General features: G+C 44.4%; 1 long non-coding RNA gene across 1 annotated transcript; it reads right to left on the minus strand.

The window, feature by feature from the left end:
- Nucleotides 1–10,173: 10,173 nt before the first annotated feature.
- LOC115936962 (uncharacterized) lies at nucleotides 10,174–19,767 on the minus strand. Its single transcript, XR_004072313.2, has 3 exons — nucleotides 19,569–19,767; nucleotides 10,801–10,955; nucleotides 10,174–10,390 (listed from the first exon to the last, which is right to left on the minus strand). It is a non-coding gene; the product is annotated as an uncharacterized LOC115936962 (long non-coding RNA).
- Between the last annotated feature and the right edge of the window lie 816 nt (nucleotides 19,768–20,583).

The raw sequence follows: 20,583 nt of genomic DNA on the forward strand, positions 1-20,583 counted from the left end.
GGCTGGACTGAGAGAGAGAGAGAGAGAGAGAGAACCAGGAGAAATTATGTTCTTTTTATGACCCAACCTCAGGAATCACAGTGTTACTTCCTCACATTCCATGCATTAGAAGTGAGTCACTAAGTATAGCCCATACTGAAGGGGAAGGGAATTACACCCTATCTTTTGAAGGGAGGAATGTCGAAGACTTTGTAGATGTATTTGCAGACATCTTTTAAACCATGGGATCTGGCATGTCCCATGGCAGGTTTATTGTGGACCCAGGATCTGGATTCTTGTTCTGGCTTTGCCATCAATGGACCATGTGGCCCTGGGAAGGTCATTCCATATCTCTGAGTCTTGGTTTCTCATCTGGCAAATGAGGAGGCTGGATTTGAACCATTTAGCCTTAAAATCCTGCAGTGTCTATACCAAAGACACTTAAGGCCATGTACATTGATGTCCTACTAGGAGCCTAATTATCTTTGTCTTCTGCTGGGTCTTCTGTCTTCTGCAAACCACTCTTGGAGATGAAAAACCAAGATGTTTTTCAGCTGTGAATGTAACTTGTCTCATATCACAACCCCGAACCTCATCAAGCAGGACTTGTTTCAACTAGTCACCTCATTAAACAAATCTGACCACGTAAGATCCAGAGGAACACGTGTGGTTTAGCCAGGCCCATTTGGGAATAATTACCACCACACTGTTGCTTAATGAAGTCAAGCTTCAGGTGGTGGAGATTACAGGATGGGATAAAGGATGAGTAGCTGCATGACAACCCAGCTTGTGAAATATTTGGAGGGGAGGCAGACCTTACTACTGTTAATAATAACAATGATAATGATAATGCCTTTAATTGAGTGATTATGGACTGCAGGTACTGTGCTAAACATGCCTTTTATCTCTTTTTGCCCATAACAACCTCATGAAGAAGGAAATATTAGCACCATTTTCTGGGTGAGGAAATAGCCATTAAGAAGAGTAGGATGAATTGTACAAATCCACTAGCTAACAAGGGGTGGAAATGGGATTAAGCCTGGGCCCACTGGATTTATAAGACTGTGCCCTCTGTCATTATACTTAACTGCCTTTTTCTTGTAGGTAGCCAAATAAGACTCTCAACACCCAAATAAAAGTCTTAAAACAGGTCTGATAGGGTTTTTTTGACCATTTTCAGTTTCTTTTTATCATAAATTTTGGCCTTCTACATTTTAAAGAAAGATTAAAATCTGAGACTTACTCATCAGTAAAAAACAATCATGAGGATCCCCCACAGTGTGGTCCTGTATCTGACCAAGATAATTAAATAGACTCAGCCTTAAATGCATCTACTTAAAATAATCAAGGGAGGGCGCCTGGGTGGCTCAGTTGGTTAAGCGACTGCCTTCGGCTCGGGTCGTGATCCTGGAGTCCCGGGATCGAGTCCCGCATCGGGCTCCCTGCTCGGCGGGGAGTCTGCTTCTCCCTCTGACCCTCCTCCCTCTCATGCTCTCTGTCTCTCATCCTCTCTGTCTCAAATAAATAAATAAAATCTTTAAAAAAAAATAATAATAATCAAGGGAAGCCCAAGATGGTGTCATGAACTGGGTAGGTGATGCCAAGGTAGTCGGTGACTCTAGAAATGAAAGGAAAGTTAACCAGAAGAGTCAAGGCCAGATGGGTAGCCAGGAGGTTTATGAGGAAGGGAGGCACAGGAGGGGCCAATGTTGGCAAATATTATAAGGTCCTGGATCCAGGCTCAGCTGAGGAGTCAAGAGCTGGGTGAGTAGCTGGAACACTATTATACCCAAGTCAGCACAGAAAACCCAGTAGAAGTTGGAACAAACAAGTGTCAGGGATCAGGGCAAGCAGAAATCAGGTTGAAGGTTAGAAATCAGGAGGGCTATTTGGACCAGCCCTCCTTTGGGAAACAAGAAAATTTGCTGGATAAATTGAGCATCTTACAAGCACGTAAGAGTTAATTATATAGTAAGACACTACCAGGACAAAATTGAAGGAAAAACAGGAACCCAAACAGATAAGCAGAGTATGGAAGTCACCTCTGAACCAAGAGCATTAGCTGATTCCAGCAATTTGAACTTTTGTTTTGATGGCCTTGTGAGATAAGGGGGGCAGAAAACAAAAGGGCAGTCAAATTAGAGACCCTCTCTATAATAGCAGGGACCCCCATGACCCTACATACTCAGGGAAGAGGTCAACCAGAAGTAACCCAGGCCTTGTGACTTTGCAACCAGGATTCAATGTCTGGTGGTCCAGGCAACCTCAAACCTTGAACCTGGTTTAAGGTGGCCCCCAAGCACCTGACAACTGCAGACACACATCCTCTCTGGATGAAGGTACCTTTACCCACAACCTCAAATTACTCCTACAATGATTCTTCAGGTCCAATGAGCAGCCTGCAGTCAAAGATAACCAGGGATAAAAAGAAATAAGGCACTACGTATAAAAACCAGCATTAAGAGTAGACAGCAGCACCAGTCTTGTGAAGAGTTTATATATTAGAATTATCAGGAATAGATTATAAACTAGGCATGCCTAATATGTTTACAGAAATAAAAGATAAGGTCAAAGATATCTAATGGGACAGGAAACTATCAAGTCACCCAGATTTGAAAAAAATCAAATAGAACCTTCAGTAATGGGGCACCTGAGTGGTTCCATTGGTTAAGCATCTGCCTTCATCTCAGGTCATGGTCTCCGGGTCCTGGGATCGAGCCCTGCATCAAGCTTCCTGCTCAGTCTGCTTCCCAATCTCTCTCCCTCTGCCCCTCCTCACCATTCGTTCTCTCTCTCAAATAAATAAATAAATAAAATCTTAAAAAAAAAAAATAAGCTCCAGTGATAAAAAAATACAAACTAACATCAAAAAACCTTTATTTTAGAGACAAAACTATATTCCGTTATGGAAACTTCTTGGAAACAAGTCTGAGACATAGTAATAGAAAGAGTAGGGGCTGTAAGAGAAAGTACCCAATTAAAATGTGGTTAAATGATAAAGATTATTTACCATCTTATATAACAAGAAATCCAGTAGTTGGGCTGTACCAGGATTATTTCTGTAGACAAATGGTGTCATCTAGGACCCTGCCTCTTTGCATCTCTCATACCACAATCCTCAGTTTGTTGGCCTTTGTCTTAGACATGTCTCTTCATGATGGCAAAATAGCTGCAACAGCTCCAACCATCATGTCTCCATATTACCACATTTGAAAGCAGAAATAAAAGAAACTTTCTCCAGTGCATCTCTCTTTTATCAAGGAGGAAGGACCTTCCCAGAAGCAACTCCACCAGAGTCCCTCCCCCTGATGTCTAACTGGTCAGGAATTGGTCACATACTCTAGCTACAAGCAAATTGGGCAAGTGAGTTGCATTTTCAGCCTTTAAGGCAGGAGGTAGATTCTGCAGCTTTGGAGAAGGGGAGGGAATGGCTGCAGTGTTGATTCTGTGTAGGAACACTGAGAAGGGGAATACGGTGACAGAGAGAGGAGGAACATTCTACAACTGATGCAGTCTCTCTCCAGGGGCACTGAACTCCCCTTGGTGCGCCATTTTCCTTCTTTTGGAATCTTTGCCACATATTACCCCTTTCTCTTATCCATTCTCCCAAGATACCTGAAGCCCTTTTCCTTTTGAGGAAAGAGGGTCTTAAAAACAATTCATCCAGTAGTTTAAATTAGTTTATGCTTCCCTAAGAAATATAGAGAGGAGAACACAAAGGAATGAGTACCCTAGTGGTATTCCAGACACCGTTGGCTTGATGAGGGGTAGAGGGCAGGATAAGAAGGATTTAGGGACAGCACGGTTAGGGAGACACCATCTAGGGACTTGGGAATTATACTTCTAAACAGTCTGGGAGTTACCCGACTGTCCTAACAGAAAGCTGAGGCACCACGGGCTCCATTAATCCAGGAGCTCCATTCTTTAGTCTGAAGCCTGCGGTGCCATAAGGCTTGAGGGGGGACACAGCCTCCCTTGACCTCATTTTATTCTTCGAGAAAACAAGAAAAGTTGGCTCAACAAACTTTAAAGACCCTCTTGTTTTTAGTCACAAAACCAAAATCAAAATAAAAAAGTAGTAATGGTTACAAAAGAGAATTCAAAAGACACGTAAACAAATGCTGTTGGGATTCCCTCCTTACAGATCTGCCGCTGAGTACTGACTTTATTTTCTCCCCACATTAGGAGAAAGGAGGGAGGGGAAGGGGTCCAAGTGGAGAGGCCTCAGGACAGGGAGCTTCTACCCAGAGCTCCAGACTTTGATCATTTCACTTCAGCAGAGGAAAGAGAGAGGGTCTTTCTTCCAGCATTTACATACAAAATCCTAAGAAGAGGGCACCAGGGTGGCTCAGTCGGTTAAGCGTCTGCCTTCGGCTCAGGTCTTGATCCTAGGGTCCTGGGATTGAGTCCCCTGCATCGGGCTCCTTGCTCATCCGGGAGCCTGCTTCTCCCTGTGCCTCTCCCCCTGCTGTGCACGCTCTCTCTCTCTCTCTAATCAGTCAATTAATAAAATCTTCAAAATCCTAAGAAGGAACCCTGGAGAAGTGGCAGGCACTGGATGGATATTACTCTAACCAGCACCAGAAGATGTAATTTTTTTGGACAGACAGGAGAAAAGAAGGAAAAGGGAAAAAAGACATCTGCATAGTATAATCTGACCCATTTATAATGATTAAGAAATAGAGACCCAGAGAAGTTCAGCAAGTTGCCCAAAACACACAGCAAGTAACTGTCACAGCTAGATTCAATCTCAGATCTTTCTACCCCTGAGGCCCAGTCTCTTCCACTGTGCCTCTGTTCATCCTCGTAATACCAAACCGTTTTCTTCGCTTTACTGTAAATGAACATTCTCTGTCATCATTATCTACTAAACTAGATCAAGACATAACTTTTATTCATTTGTAGGTCACCTCCTGTTACTGGAAAACTCCTCCAATTAACCAGCAATGCGCTCAGCAAGGCCTGGGAGGGGGCATGCACAGATATGGGGCCAAGCAGTCACTGAGCTGGGACTGCCAAGGACACTCCATACCCTGCTCGTGAGGAGAGCGGGCAGCACCGAGTGAACTGGGGAGGGGGTTTCCAACAGAGTCATAATGTTCTGGGGTTCCCACAAAGTACCCCATTGTCCAGGATGTTGAGAAGAGTGATAATGAACGGTGAGTTTTTAACAAAGACATTCCCCAAACCTGAAAGATGATTAAATGGCAGGGGGTGGGGGGTTCAGGCGGGACTTAAGTGTCAAGAGCAGAAAAGCTCTGCTCATTGTGCAGAAAGAAATTCTAGAACTCGTTACCGCCACAGGGGAGGTCAGAAGCAGAGGGTATGTCCCGGCCACTCCTTGTGACAGCATCCAAATGCCTTCTTTGATGAACCCACCCATCTCCAGTCTCGAAAACTGCCCCCTGCTTGTGTTCAGTGTTCCTGGCTCCAGTCAGGGCCTCTGGCCTTTGTCAACAGTGTCAGCTCCGGAATTGGTCCTTTCTGGTGACAAGTGGGTCCTTTCTGGTGACAAGTGGGAAAATTCCAGCAAGGAGCAGAGTGGTGGGAGAACTGGAGAACAGGACTGGTCAAGTGGAAAGAGAATAACCCTAGTTTTAGCCCACAACATCCTGTAGTTTGTCCACATCATGTTGAAAACAAGGGGATTGGAAGGGTTTTAGTAACCAGATTGCTCCTACAGCTCGAGCGGACAGGGGAAATTTTGCATGTCTTAACCAGGATCGAGAGAATAAGATCTCAAGTAGCCTTAGAATTGTTGATATAAGCATGTGCGTGTGTGTGCATGTGTGTGCACATGCACATGGGTGGTAGTGGGACGGACACCAGAAGGTGAACCAGACTCGATTTTTCAGTAACGATCAGTGAATAATTACTGAGCACTTACCATAGCCACAGTGTCTTACTCAGTCCTGTCTTCGTTTGGGTTCCCCCAAAAGTGAAGCCTGAGAAAAGGATCTAGGTACTGGAAGTTTCTTTAAGAGATGATCTCAGGAGCAGGGGGAGGGAACGGCGAGAATGAGACAGGAACAGACAAATGTTGACATAAGGTGAATTAGTGAGGTCACCGCTCCAAGCCCCCTCCCAGAACTGCCTGCCCCAGGACCAGGGATGCTGGGCCACTTGTCACCCCGTGCCCGTGTCTGCTGCCTTTGATTGGAGGTTGCTCCTGGGGGCAGGCACTCAAAGCTTCAGAGAAGGCCCTGTGTGCCCAGCCCTGAGGAGAGCTACAGCTGAGACAGCCTAGGGATGCTCACCCAGGAAGTGACTGTTATTCCCATTTTACACACGAGGAACTGGAGGCCTAGAGAAATGGAGCTGCAGGGACCAGCCCACTGGAAGGCGGCAAAGCCAGAACAGAGGGTCCAGTTCAGGTCCTCTGCCCTTGGCCAGTGACATCTCAGGACACTCAGGATGGATAGCAAAGAGGAACATTTCCTGAGCTCCTACGTTATGACAGACAATGCGATTTCGCTGCCCTTGGTGACCCACACCTGGATCCCCAGCAGACCTGAGGGGACCCCAGAGCAGGGGAGGTCAGCCTGGCTCCTCAGGGCCTCATTACTTGGGGCTACTAGAGTGTTCCCCAAAAGGCTCCTTTCTTGGTATCAAAGTCAAATTCAAAATTCCCGAGCTGGAACAGAAAACCAGCACAGTCCCCAGAGCCTGAAGACCAGCTGCAGGGAATGACAGGAGCCTTTCACTTCACTCGGTCCCCTTGTCATCTACCACGGGATGACCCTGTCCACACACCTGCCCTTTGAGCATCTGGCCTTTGCTTGCACACTTCCCTTAATGAGGAGCTCACTACCTCACTTAGCCAATCAATTTTCACACAGCTCCAGCTGTATCTTCTTAAAGAGTTTTCTATGACAAACCAATCCTCCCTTGAGGAGGCAAGAAACGACTGGTGGATAAATACATCTGGAAAAAGCTGTTTGTGATAATACCTGCTTAGTGATTTATACCATAGTAGTATATTCAGGGCTCTAAGAAATATAGCGTTGAGAAACTTGTTTAATTCTGCTTAATTGAAAATTTCTCAAACCTGTTTCACTACAGAACACTTTCTTCCAAGAATCTATAACCTGGTGGGGCGGGGGGCGCCTGGGTGGCTCAGTCAGTTAAGTGTCTGCCTTAAGCTCAGGTCGTGATCCTGGGGTCCTGGGATGGAGCCCTGCGTCAGGCTCCTTGCTTGGCAGGGAGCCTGCTTCTCCCTCCCCGCCCCCCACCCCCGCTTGTGAACTCTCCCTCTGTCTCTCAAATAAAGAACATCTTTAAAAACAACAGCAACAGGGACACCTGGGTGACTCAGTCGTTAGGCAGCCGTTAAGCATCTGCCTTCGGCTCAGGTCATGGTCCCAGGGTCCTGGGATCGAGCCCCATGTCGGGCTCCCTGCTCAGCGGCGAGCCTGCTTCTCCCTCTCCCTCTGCCTGCCGCTCCCCCTGCTTGTGCTCTCTTTCTCTCTGACAAATAAATAAAATCTTAAAAAAACAACAACAACAAAACAAAAACCCACAACAATCTACGACCTTCCCACAGAGCTCTGTACCCTGGTAGCGCTGGGTCAGCAAGCTTCTCTTGGGGGTGGAGTCTCTCTTTGCGGAGGTTCCAGGGGTTCCATCAACCGGCTTCGATGCTAAGCTCTGGGGTACAGAGAACAAGCCTGGCTCCTGCACAGATCGGAATAACGAAGGTTTAATTCTCCCTGAGCACTTAGGGGGAGCCAGGCACTGGGCTGAGTGCTTTTGATAGGTTACTCCACACCCTCCTTTAGGGGATGGAGAAACTAAGGCTCGGAGGGGTGAGGCGGGGTTACACCGCTAGAGGGTGGCGCGGCTGGAAGGCAAACCCAGCACTACATAGGATCCTTAGAAAAACACCTGGAGGAATGTTTGGTACAGGGTCAGTGTTCAATAATGTTATCTGTGTTGCGTTGTTGTTACTATTAATATCATTATCTGACTGAAGAGCAAGTGCTCTTAACTGCTCCTGGTGCCTTGCTGGAACCTTCTGTTCTCTGGATTTAACATTCTTCACGTTTTCCCCACCTTCATTTGATGTTTCTTCCCCACCGTTTCTGCACGCTGTACACACCAGAAAGGACTGAGCACCGAGGTCGGGGAGCCTTTCCTAGCTGAAAGCAATCTTCCATTTGCTCTTACCTCAGGACTATTTTCTCTGTTTGTTAAATCCTCGGAAATCCGGTGGAAATAAATCCTTCAGGAAGACCAGTGAAGGAGAGCAGAGGGAACTGGGGAGAAGCTGTCAGGATGATCATCTCCTAGACCAGGGGTCAGCAAACTACAGACCACAGGCCAGATCTGGCCAGCCCACTGCTTTTTGTAAGGAAGGTTTTGTTGGAACACAGCTGTACTCATTCATAGATGTATTGATGTATTATCTACAGCTGCTTTTTGCACTCAGCAACAGAGTAGTTATGAAAGAGACCTAAAATATTTACTATGTGGTTCTTTTTACAGAAAAAGTTTGCCAATTCCTGCTTTATCTTGTGGAGAGAATAAAGTTAGGCTGGAGAGGTTTTTGATGAGCCAGGTGTCTGCCTTTTCTTATGTTCCAGATGCTCTTGGAAAAAACCAGCTGGAAGTTGCTGGGGCCCAAAACACTATGGCTTCTAAGAACTTGCAAGAAAGATACAGCTCTCCACCGAAGTTAAGCTTTAAACCTATTCATGATGGATCAGAGACAGGATATGTGGAGTCCTCTGAAGGCCACTGTATCGCTCCAAGGCTAGGTATGTTGGCTCTCGGTGGATCAAGGTATTGGCCAATCTAAAGAGAGACTAGTCAACCAAGTGGGATTTGGTCAGCTTTGTTCACTTAGAGAAAAGAGGTTAATGCTGACAGGACTCCATTCAGGCACTGCTCCAGGTTGGGGGAGACCTCCAATGGAGGGAGTATCTCAAGTGGCAAAGCCATTTATGACATGTGGGCAATCTTAGCCTAATGCCCTCGAACAATTCAATTCAGCTCAATAACACCCTTGTTTCAACTCCATGATCTCAAAGCCAACTTCTGGGTATGACTTGGCTGCTTCCCATGTAGTTCTGCCAACAGAGGGGGATATTCTGCACCCCACATCCCCAGATGGGTTTAAGGGTAACTGAGAATCCCCTGAAGTTGTGTGCGCCATGTTGTGTGTGTTTGAGAGTGCCCATTGTCCTGAGGACAGGAACCTTCCTGGTCATTATAATCTCAAAGGGCTCCACGAAAAACAAAGGGACCTGACATTCATCTGTGTGAGTGTTTCAATTAGGATTTCCTTCTATCTCTCAGACCGAGGGCAGGAACTCTGTTGCTTTGATCTGTCACTGTTCCTCCAGCTCTCAGCCCTGTGCCTGGCTCACGGGACATGCTCACTAAGTATTCATCAGAGCAGGGATGGAAGTAAGGGAAGAGGAGAGGCCAGGAGGAGGGAGGAAGGCTTGACAGGCAAACAGGAGTGTCCTGATCCCTGTGATAGTTAGAATTTTCATTGTAAATTAATAAACTGACCTTCTGGTTTATGCAAGAGTCTCATGAGGGTGGTTAATAGATTTTCCCTGGGGCACAGATTGCTCTGGGTGTGCTGCCTACAAAGCTCTATGACCAGAACCTGAACCTGGGTGAATTCACAAGTCACCCTGTGGGGCTCCTTGGAGACAGACTGCTGGCTTTTTCACCAAACGGAAGAGGAGGGCTTTAGCATTCCTGTCATTGTGTTACGGCGGCCCCAAAGGCATGTGCTCTCTTCCTGCAGTGTGAGGACATTTAAAGCCCGTGTCCCAGGCCTGGGCCGGTGTGGGCACCAGGTGGTTCTCATCTCATGTTCATTGAAACAAATGGATGCTGTATTATCTTGAATAACTGAAAAAAATGTAGATTGTACATATGTTTTTGTTATTAAATCTAAAAATATGATGAATTATCCACAAAGTACTTGTTATAGTCTGTAACTACAGACTTCCTAAAGCAATAATGCTAACTAGAAGTTAAAAGAAGAATCATTGCTACTTTTGAAGCATAGAGCCTGTTAATATACATTGGAGCCCAATAAGACCCCAACCCACCATTTTGAGGGAGGGGCTGCCCAGGCCCTGCTTGACACATCTTTTTTTTTTTTTTCAATAAATGATTTTTTTTAAGATTTTATTTATTTATTTGACACACAGAGAGAGAGAGAGAGATAGTGAGAGAGAGAGAGAGCATAAGCAGGGGGAGTGGCAGGCAGAGGGAGAGGGAGAAGCAGGCTCTCTGCTGAGCAGGGAGCCCGATGCAGGGCTCAATCCCAGGACCCTGGGATCATGACCTGAGCCAAAGGCAGACACTTAACCAACTGACCCACCCAGGTGCCTCTGCTTGACACAATCTTGGTGGCAATTTACAGCTTGGTAAGCAGCAGCCTCCAGCCCTAAAAGAGAACAATTTCAACTTAAGATTTAATTGAGAATTTCCAAGTGGTTAGGGAAACATCAGAATACTCGGTGAGGACTGAAAGATAGACATGTCTGCCTTTGCTGACTTAAGTAGAGCTATATTTTATTCTCTCACTCTCTTTCCGAGGCACACACACACACACACTCACCACACACACATACTCACACACAAACCTTTATTTCCTCTGCGGAAAAAATAGTGCTACATGTCCGGTGAAGTATTAGTTATCTACTGCTGCATAAAAAAATCACCCCAAAACATCAGCAACTTAAAGCCACAAACATTATCTCCCAAAGGTTCTACGGGTCAGGAATCCAGGAGCAGCTTAGCCGAATGCTTCTGGCTCAAGGTCTCAAGAGGTCTCATGAGGGTACAAACTGTCACCTGTATCTGTAGTCTCATGAAGGCTCAGTGAGGACGGGAGGATGTTTCCAGCTTGCTCATACAGCTGTTGGCTGGCCTCAGTTTCTTGCTGGCTGGTAGCTGGAGGCTCCAGTTCATGGACCACTCCATAAGGCTGTGCACAGCATGGTCGCTTGCTTCCTCCAGAGCAAGGGAGGCAGGGAGAAAGAAAGAGAGCAAAAGAGGTTGGAGCTTTTTATATCTTAATTTCAGAAGTGACACATCATCACTCCTCCATAGGCCGCTGGTCAAAGAGAACAACTGTGACAGAGAATAGAACAAATACACAAGGGTGTGAATATCAGGAGATGAGATTGGGGGACCATCTCAAACCTGGCTACCACAGAAAATTTAAAAATACATCTACAGATTCTTTTGCATCCCCCCCCCCCCCGCCGCCTTCCGCTTCAAAAAGTAGAAAGGAATTTTTCTCCTTTTGTATAGAGCTGGACCTAGTGACTTTCTTGTAACAAATAGAATGGGGTGGATTGATAGCATGTGATTTCACATAGCCAAAGTCATAAAAAGCACTGTGGCATCTACCTTTCTCTCTTGGATCACTGTCTCTGGAGAAAGACAGCCTACATGCTGTGAGAACACTCAAGAAGCTGTACGCAGAGGTCCACACAAGAGGAACGGAGTCTTCTTGCCAACAGTCAGCACCAACTGGCCAGCCATGTGAATAAGCCATCTAGAAAGTAGATCCTCCAGCCCCAGTCAAGCCTTCAGATGACGAGGGTGCTGACCAACAAAACCACTGCAGCCTCATGAGAGACCCTGGGCCGGAACCACCCAGCCAAGCTACTGCCAAATTCTTGACCTGCACATAATGCAGGCTATACTAAATGTGTATTATTGTTTTAAGCCATTAAGTTCTGGGGTAATTTGTTAGGCAGTAACAATTAATACAACATGCTTATTGAATTTCAGAGGTCTTAGCTGCAAACAACAGAATCCACCCCAGCTAGTTTAAACAGAAGAGGAATGTATTTAAGGAGCTAGGTAGTTCACTGAATTCCTGGGAAGACTAAAGAATGAGACTTGATTTAACAAAGCTCTGACCCCTCCTGTGGAGACCCTTCTGCTGCCATTGCTAGCACAGACCCCCATATACTCTAGCAAAAAGGCGATGCCACTGGGACTGCTGCCATCCTGCCTATGTAAGCTGGATGTCTTCACCACCACCCTACATGAAGAATGGATTTTACACGCCCTTACTTCCAAACCAAAGCCTGTGTAGGGGTTAGGTCAAATGTCTATATTTTATTGTGATGGGTAATTTTATGTGTTAACTTGGCTGGGTCACAGTGCCCACATATTTGGTCAACCATTACTTTGGATTTTTCTGTGAGAGTGTTTTTTGGATGAGATAAACATTTAAATCAGAGGTGTCTGATTAAATCAGATTGTCCTCCACAACGTGGAGGTGGTTCTCATCTAATCAGTTGAGGGTCTGAATAGACCAAAAGACTGACCTCCCCCAAGCAAGAAACAACCCTGCCAGCAGATGGCCTTGGGACTTGAATTGCAACATTGACTCTTCCCTGGGTATCCATAATCATGTGAGCCAATTCCTTAAACTCTCTCCTTCTCTTCCTTCCTTCCTCTCTCTCTCTCTCTCGATAGATAGATATACTGATAGTTATATCTATAGATATATCTATATTTATAGCTACATCTACATATATAATATATATTATCCTGTTGGTTCTGTTTCTCTGGAAAACTCTGATTACTACACCTAGTTACAAAGGAGGTTCAGAAAATGAGTTTCTGGCTTAGGCATATTCAGACTCATAAGATGAGAAATTCTACAAATATAGGAAAGGTGTTCTAGTTGCTGGGTGGCCAAAAAGCCTAATCAATATCTGCTGTATTTATTATCTAAATAACCAAACACAAGCAATCTCTTCTATCAAGTTAAACTATTCCTTAATAACCACCTCTCTCCCCAAGCCGCAGAGAAAAACACAGATAATAGTTTAGTGTATATACCTCAAGCTACTTTTTTTTCCAAATTGTATACTTTATTTATTTTATTTTTATTTTTTTACGTAGCCTCCACACCCATGTGGGGCTTGGACTCACAACCCTGAGCTCAAGCGTCACATGCTCTACCAACTGAGCCAGCCAGGTGTCCCCAAGTTGTAGACTTTAAATTAATCTGTTTCAGGCCTGCACCTGGTGAGATTCCAGGGAATTCTACTTATACTTAAGGCTTTGCTCTACAGACACTACAGTCTTTCCTCTGTATATAACTTCTTCCTTTAATTATGTACATTTGTAAATAATGAATGACATTTCCCTCAAGAGATTTTCTAATTTTATCTGTTGATCCAAATTAAAGTCTGACCATAATTCCTTCTCTAGGGAGTGATATTGTAAGCCTGTAAGTAAAGTTATAAGCATCACAGACCCATGGGAGGAAGGTGGTAGTTCTTTCTTGGCAAGAAAAATCCCATGAAATCTCATTAATTCAGATTCCTTAAAGTTGGAATTTGTGATTATTCAACCTTCCCTAGTTTGGAGTTTGCTTTTTCATTTTCTCTGGGCAAAGCGATTAAATAAAAAAGTCCAATTGCAAGGGGAAATGTTTCAGTAGCTACAGCTTTAGAAGGCTTTAGCACACAATTTATTTGGGTCCAAATGCAATCTGCTATAGAGAAGTAATTATTTTTTTCCTAAGGTGAAAGGAGCAATGATGAGGACTGATTCTATCATAGAATTTTCAAGAGTTTTCTGACAAGATTGCCATAAAATTTTGTTCCTTACTTTAAACAGCAAAGCTGGAATCTATGTGGGACTTTGTCCTCCTCTAAGAAACAGCATTCACCCAGGATTATGATTTAGGAATGATCCATGATCTAATGGAAGTATCCAAGAGAAAGGATATCCCAAAACGATTGCCGAAGTTGTTCTCTAAAAAGAAATCTACTAAAGAGAAAGCAAGCAAAATTCAGGCACAATAAGAGTATAATTATAGGTTCTATGAATATTTTATCTTATTTCTTAAAGATTTTATTTTATTTACTTAATTTTTTTTTTTTGAGAAAGAGAGAGAGCATGCACAAGTGGGGTGGGGGGAGGGGCCGAGGGAGAAGGAGAGAGAAAATCTTAAGCTGTCTCAATGCCCAGCATGCAGCCCAAAACAGGGCTTGATCCCACGACCCTGAGATCATGACCCTAGCCGAAATCAGGAGGTGGACACTTAACTGACTGAGCCACCCAGGTGCCCCTAAAGATTTCATTTTTAAAGTGATCTCTATACCCAGCCTGGGGCTCGAACCCACATCCCCGAGATCCAGAGTCACACATTCCGCTGACAGAACTGGCCAGGTACCTCATAAGTTCTGAGTATTTTAAAACCAAAATAAACATCTGTAACAATGCTAGTCAAGGTTCTGAACTTTGAGATAGATAAAATTCCTTAGGCATGAAGGAGAAGCACTTTAAGAATCCTGCTTTGTTTTTTTAAAGTAAACTCTGTGCCCAACATGGGGCTCAAACTCATAACCCTGAGATCAAGAGTCCCATGCTCTGCCAACTGAACTAGCCAGGTGCCCCGAGGGATCATGGGTTTTCAGTAGAAAAAGCCTCTGTCTGATAACCATGGCTGGCTGTTGCTCAGTGAATGGGTTCCATGTAAAGAAATTGATCTCCTCAGCTCTTAGGAGAATTAGGCAGGGTCTGGGGTCAACACAGTGCCTAGGAAAAAACTTCTGGATTCGTGTGGCCTCATTTTTTATCCTATGAGCCATACAGACATTATCATCTTTCAGCTGTCCTTACAGGACAAGAAAAATGTTGGGAAGCTCTGTAGGAAAGAAAGCAAGGCAGCCCCTTCTTTGCTCAGTAGCCCCAAGAATAGCCCCTCTTGGCAGCTACGCAGAGTAACAGCCCTCCAATACCTCATTTTACATGCTATGGGCATGTTGTTGGGGGCCCAGTTCACTACCATTCCACAGGTTTCTCTGTCCACACCCTTCCAGATCTGCAGTTTTTTAAATATTAAAAGTGATGCACGCTTGCTTTTAAATGGAAACATTCTAGCAGTTAATAATTAAAAAGTGAAATCCCCCACCTCTCATCCTAGAGTGTTAACTATGTGAAGAGTTGAGGGTGTATTTTTCTGATCCTTTTCTCCATGCATGGATAATTAGTGACTTGTAACTTTTCTGTATCAATAGCCTATAAGCTCTCTAGCTATCATCTATCTATTTGGCCATCTGCTTATCTATCCAAAATTTACTCACATCTGCCAGTAGTGAAGGAGGTTCATGTGCCAGGCAGTGATGAGTCTGAACATGCGCTGTACAACATAAGATTCTTTCTGGTGCAAGAAACAGAAAACATAAAATGACCAAACCCTCTCAAGAAAAATAATCTATAGGCTCCCCTTGCACACAAGTTTAGGGAGCAGGTCTCACTTCACTTATAGCATGATTCAGAGGTTTCAAGAGATCCTCAGAACCCTCTCTCTCTCTCTCTCTCTCCCCCCTTCTCCATCCTTTCCCCACACTGGCTTTAGTCTCCGGCTCCAAGGATGGGCAAGATGGCTGCCAGCAGTCTGGGGGCCACGTGCCCTTCCAAGGTCAAGTCAGGTGGAAATGTGACCCAACACAAGTGCCACTGCCTCCCATCGACCCTAGCCACCCTCTTGAAAAGAGTCCATCTCCACTCCTTGTTACTCTTATAGTCCCATTACTCTGTTTTATGTTTTTTTTAAACACTTATTATCAATTGAAATTATGCTATTTGCTACTTGTTTATTATCTGCCTGCCCCCACTAGAAAATAAGCTCCCCTGGAGCAGCATCCTCACCGTCTTGATCCCTGCTCTATGTCCCAACTCCTCTTAATAAATATTTGTCGAATTGAGGGGCACCTGGGTGGCTCAGTCGGTTGAGGTGAGACTCTGGATTTTGGCTCATGTCATGATCTCAGGGTCCTTGGATCAAGCCCAGCTTTGGGGGTCTGCACTCAGTGGGGAGTCCGCTAGAGATTCTCTCTGTCCCTCTCCCTCTGCCCCCCCCCACACACACGGGTGCGTGCGCACACTCTCTCTCTCTAAAATAAATCAATAAATCTTTAAAAAATATTTGTTGAATGAATGAGTTAGTCACTGTAGTCAGGAAAATACCATGAACTGATTGCCCAGGTTCGAGTTACATGACCCCCCTCCCAAACACCTGGAATGAGAATTGGGGAGAAGATAGTACCCCAGAGGAATATCAATGTACTGTTAGCAGAAGAAAGGTGATTGGGATGCATACGTTGAGGGGCAAAAACCACAGAGGTCCACCATGTCAGCGAAGTGTTATACATGGATTACCCAAATGTGAGACAAAATACTGTAGTGCTATATTTGAATGTGGGGTTTGCCGCTTACTAGACGAATGACCTTTCGCAAGTCACTTTGCTTCTCTCAGCCTTGGCTCCTATAGTAAGTAAAATAAGAAACAGACCTAACTCTTCATGTGGCAATTAGGAATAACAAATGTAAAGTCACCAATAAATAGTAGATTCAGTAAATTGTTGTTTTTACTCTTTTTGAGGCTCTAGTTATCCACTCCTAGTGATCTTACCCTTTTGATATTTCAGACAAAACCCAATGAAAAACACATTTCAAAAGCCCCAAGTGTGAGGGAATGAGAGGTTGGTTAAATGGCCACTCCACTTTTTAAAAGCCAAGTTATCAGAAAATTTAACCCTAGTGTCCCTCAGATACGGGAGGCTGCCAGCAAACACGGATTCGGCTGAGTGATTTTTTAAAAAATATTTAACAACTGTCCAAGCTGGGCATTCACGAATCAGAATGATCCAATGGATGAATCAGAAAGAACGCTGGCCTTACATAACATGTCCCACTATCCTAGGATGGAGGCAGGACTCGCCAAGAGTCACTTTTGGTCAAACCGTCACTGGCGTCTGGTCCCACAGCTTCACATCAGGTATGGTCAACGGCTGCTCTTCATCACCATCTGGGAAGATCTTTTCCACTCCAAATGATGACTGGGGTATAACTTGGTATTTGTGATGGATGATAGCAACTCATCCCATTCTCCCGGGCTTTCCCATGGAAAACCAGACACTGGGTCTTTACAGCGTGCCTGCTTAGCTCATCTGACCATGCCGTCATTCGCAGGGGTGGGGTGCACACGCTTGGTGGCTCAGGGGAGCTGCAAACTGCCCAGAAGCTCCGGCCAACACTCAGTCCTTAAATGGTGGGGGCGATGGCCACAATCCTGGTGGGTTATTAGAAACTGAGCACATTTTACTGAAATCAGGCTTGTAAGTGCAGCATGCAAATAATGAAAAGTCCGATCCCTGGTGATACCACTAATACAGCTCGGACTTTTCCTTTAGACCGTTCTCTTGGCATTAGTATAAAACGAACTGAACTGGAAGAATCAAGTTTCCGATTTCCCAGGCAGACCTATTCCTGGACCTTCCAACACAGAAAGCAAACTCTCAAGGCCAGCCCAGAAACTCCACATCATCTCATTAGTAAGCACCTTCAAGCATTATATTAACCATGCAGCCTTAAGACTTTTTTTTTCAGTTAATTGATCTCTTTGCTGCTAAGATTTAGCTTCTTTGCCTATTATTACCACTTTTCAACTGCTTGAAATTTAAGTCATTTTTTGAGACTTGTGGTAGAACACACCTAGCGTGAAAGTTACCATTTAAACCATTTTTAAGTGGATAGTTCAGTGGCATTAAGTACATTCACACGGTTGTGCATCCACCACCAGCAGCAGCTCTAAAGCTTTTTCATCTTCCCACACTGGAACTCCGTCCCCATCAACAGTGGCTCCTATTGCCTCCTCCCTCCAGGCCCAGGAAGCACTGTTCTACTTGCTTTCTCTACTAATCTGACTACTGTAGATACCTCCTAGAAGTGGGATCACACTTCAGATTTCTCTTCAGATCGCATACATCTTTCGCCTTTTATGACTAGCTTTTTACTTCGTATCATGTCCTCAAGGTTCATCCACGTTGTAGCATGTGCCAGAATTTCCTTCCATTTTATGGCTGAATTCGCATTCCATTGCGTGTTTATACCACGTTTTGTTGTCCAAGCATCCATTGATGGACATTTGGGTGGCTTCTACCTTTTGGCTAGTGCGCTGCTGGAACATGGCCTAAGTCAGTTTTAAAGGTTGTTATTTTGGGGGGGGGGCTGGCTGAGTCAGTGGAGCATGCGACTCTTGATCTTGGGGTTGTGGGTTCGAGCCCCACGTCGGGTGTAGAGATTACTTAAAAAAATGATATCTCTAAAAAATAAATAAAACATAATAAAGGTTGTTATTTTTTTTCCCCAGGAGCTTGTTAACTGGATTCACACCCTGAGTATCAGTGCTCTCTGCTATGTTGAATGTTCACTACAAGGCCCTCCCACTAGGCTTTATTTATACGGGAGTTTAGAGATGTGATGGGAAGGTTATCGTACAATTTAAATCTAACAAGATCCCAGGTGGCCTCTTTCAGAACCTTTCAGGTGTCTCCCTGTAACGGCATATGTTTTCTTGCCGTTCTTGTCCAACCGAGCCCCAGAAAGACAATCCTTACTTTTTCCTGAAACCAGAGCAGTTTTCATTTTGTCAATAGTTGGTCAATGAGAGGGAAGAGGGAAGATTTTAGAAATGGGTGCCCAGTGGATAATTTTCATTTTCTTTCTCTTACTCTGGTATGTTCCACATTGTCTACAATGGTCTTGTATTACTTTCCTAATTAAAAAAAAAAAGAAAATATTGTTTTTCTTTTTATTGGTTTTTAAAAACAAAGTTATGCATGAATAAATCCCCTTCTAGAAGCGGGCCAGCAAACTTTTTCTATAAAGGGCTATACAGTAAATATTTTAGTTTTGTGGCCCATGGGGTCTCCAATACAGCAACTCAATTCTGTAGTGTGCAAGCTACCACAGGTAAGATATAAACAAATGGGCAGGGCTATGTTCCAATAAAACTTTATTTATCAACACTAAACTTTGAGTTTCATGCAGTGGGCACTTTTTCAATTAATAAAAACCATTCATAGCTTATAAGCTATACAGAAACATTTGGACCACTGGTCATAGTTTGAGAACCCTGCTCTAAAAGGAAAATAGCATAGATAAGATAAAAAGTGGCCTTTAAATTTTGTGCCAACTGCAGTCTCTTCCAGGCCTTCTTGTATGTTTGTTGGTTGGTTGGTTTTTTATATTTTATTATGGAAAATTTCAGACACATAAAAAAGCAGAGAGAATAACATAATGATCCCCATGTATCCACCTTCCAGCTTCAACAATGACCAACTCATATCTAATCATGGATTATCTATATTGCCATCTACCCACTCCCGGCTCCCTCTCATTACCGAAGCAAATCCCAGACATGCGTTTTATCTGTAAACATTTTAGTATGCATTTCTAAAGACAATACTTCATTTAAAAATATCCTTGTCACACCTAAAATAAATAACAGTAGGGGTACCTGAGTGGCACAGTTGGTTGAGCACCTGACTCTTGGTTTCTGCTATCAGGGTTGTGGGATGGAGCCCCGCCTCAGGCTCTGCGCTGGACAGGGAGTCTGCTTGGGATTGTCTCTGTTTCTCTCCCTCTACCCCTACCCCTGGTGCTCACGCTCTCTCCCTCTCTCAGATAAATAAATCTTTTAAAAAATAAATAAATAAAGTAATAAAATAAAATGAAATAAATAACAATCATTTTAACTTTAAACATGCTGAAGCAGAATTTCAAAAACATCTTACCTAACAAAACATCACCAACGGCATTCAGAAGTTCATTATAGCGGGGCACCTGGGTGGCTCAGTCGTTAAGCGTCTGCCTTTGGCTCAGGTCATGATCTCAGGGTCCTGCGATCGAGCCCCACATCAGGCTCCCTGCTCTGCTGGAAGCCTGCTTCTCCCTCTCCCGCTCCACCTGCTTGTGTTCCCTCTCTCGCTGTGCCTCCCTCTGTCAAATAAATAAATAAAATCTTAAAAAAAAAAAAAGTTCATTATAGCATAGTGGTTTAAAGTGTGGAATCTAAAATCAGACAGCACTTAGTAGCAAGGTGGTATGGGAACAGGCACTCAACCCCTCCATGCCTCAGTTTCCTTATCTGTAAAAGAGAGAATGCTGAGAGTATGTATCCCATAACGTTGCTGTTGGAGTGAGACGGGCTAATACCCATGAAGCACCTGCAACAGTGCCTGAAGCACAGTAAGTGTTAGCCAGCATTAACAACTACTAGTAACTTCCTGCTGCAGCTTCCACTTTGTTCTCGTTAGGGTTCTTGTTGGAAAGCACAGAAGCACCCTGGACTGGTTCAAGCGAGCAAAGGGGGTGTGTGTTTGGGAGTCAGTGTTAGTCTACAGGGATCTCACAGAAACTAAAAACAGGAAACAAAGCACAACCAGCCCTATAGGAATGAACTGGAAAGTCAAAATCGGGACTATCTGGGGGCTGTACCTCCTTTCTCAGTTTCCTTTTCTCAGCTCAGTCCCTCCATTTGCCACTCCCCGTTACTGGGCGGCTGTCTTGCATTCGCCTTGTCCTTGGCCCAACATGGCCCAACGTCTGGACTATCCTTCATACCCTCTTAGCTGTAGCTTCTACTATGGAGTGCCAATTGTCCCTGTTATCCCTTGGCATTCCGATTCCTGAGAAAGAATCGGTGGGCTGGCCTTTGCTCAGAGGCCCGTGGCTTATAGCTGGGTGTAAGAGGCCACATTCATAGGAGCACATCAAGTGACCATTTTCAGGGACTCTGGGAAGCAACTT

Source organism: Leptonychotes weddellii, chromosome 1 (genome assembly GCF_054177405.1).
Source record: "Leptonychotes weddellii isolate Sample4059 chromosome 1, ASM5417740v2, whole genome shotgun sequence".
Lineage (NCBI taxonomy): Eukaryota > Metazoa > Chordata > Mammalia > Carnivora > Phocidae > Leptonychotes > Leptonychotes weddellii.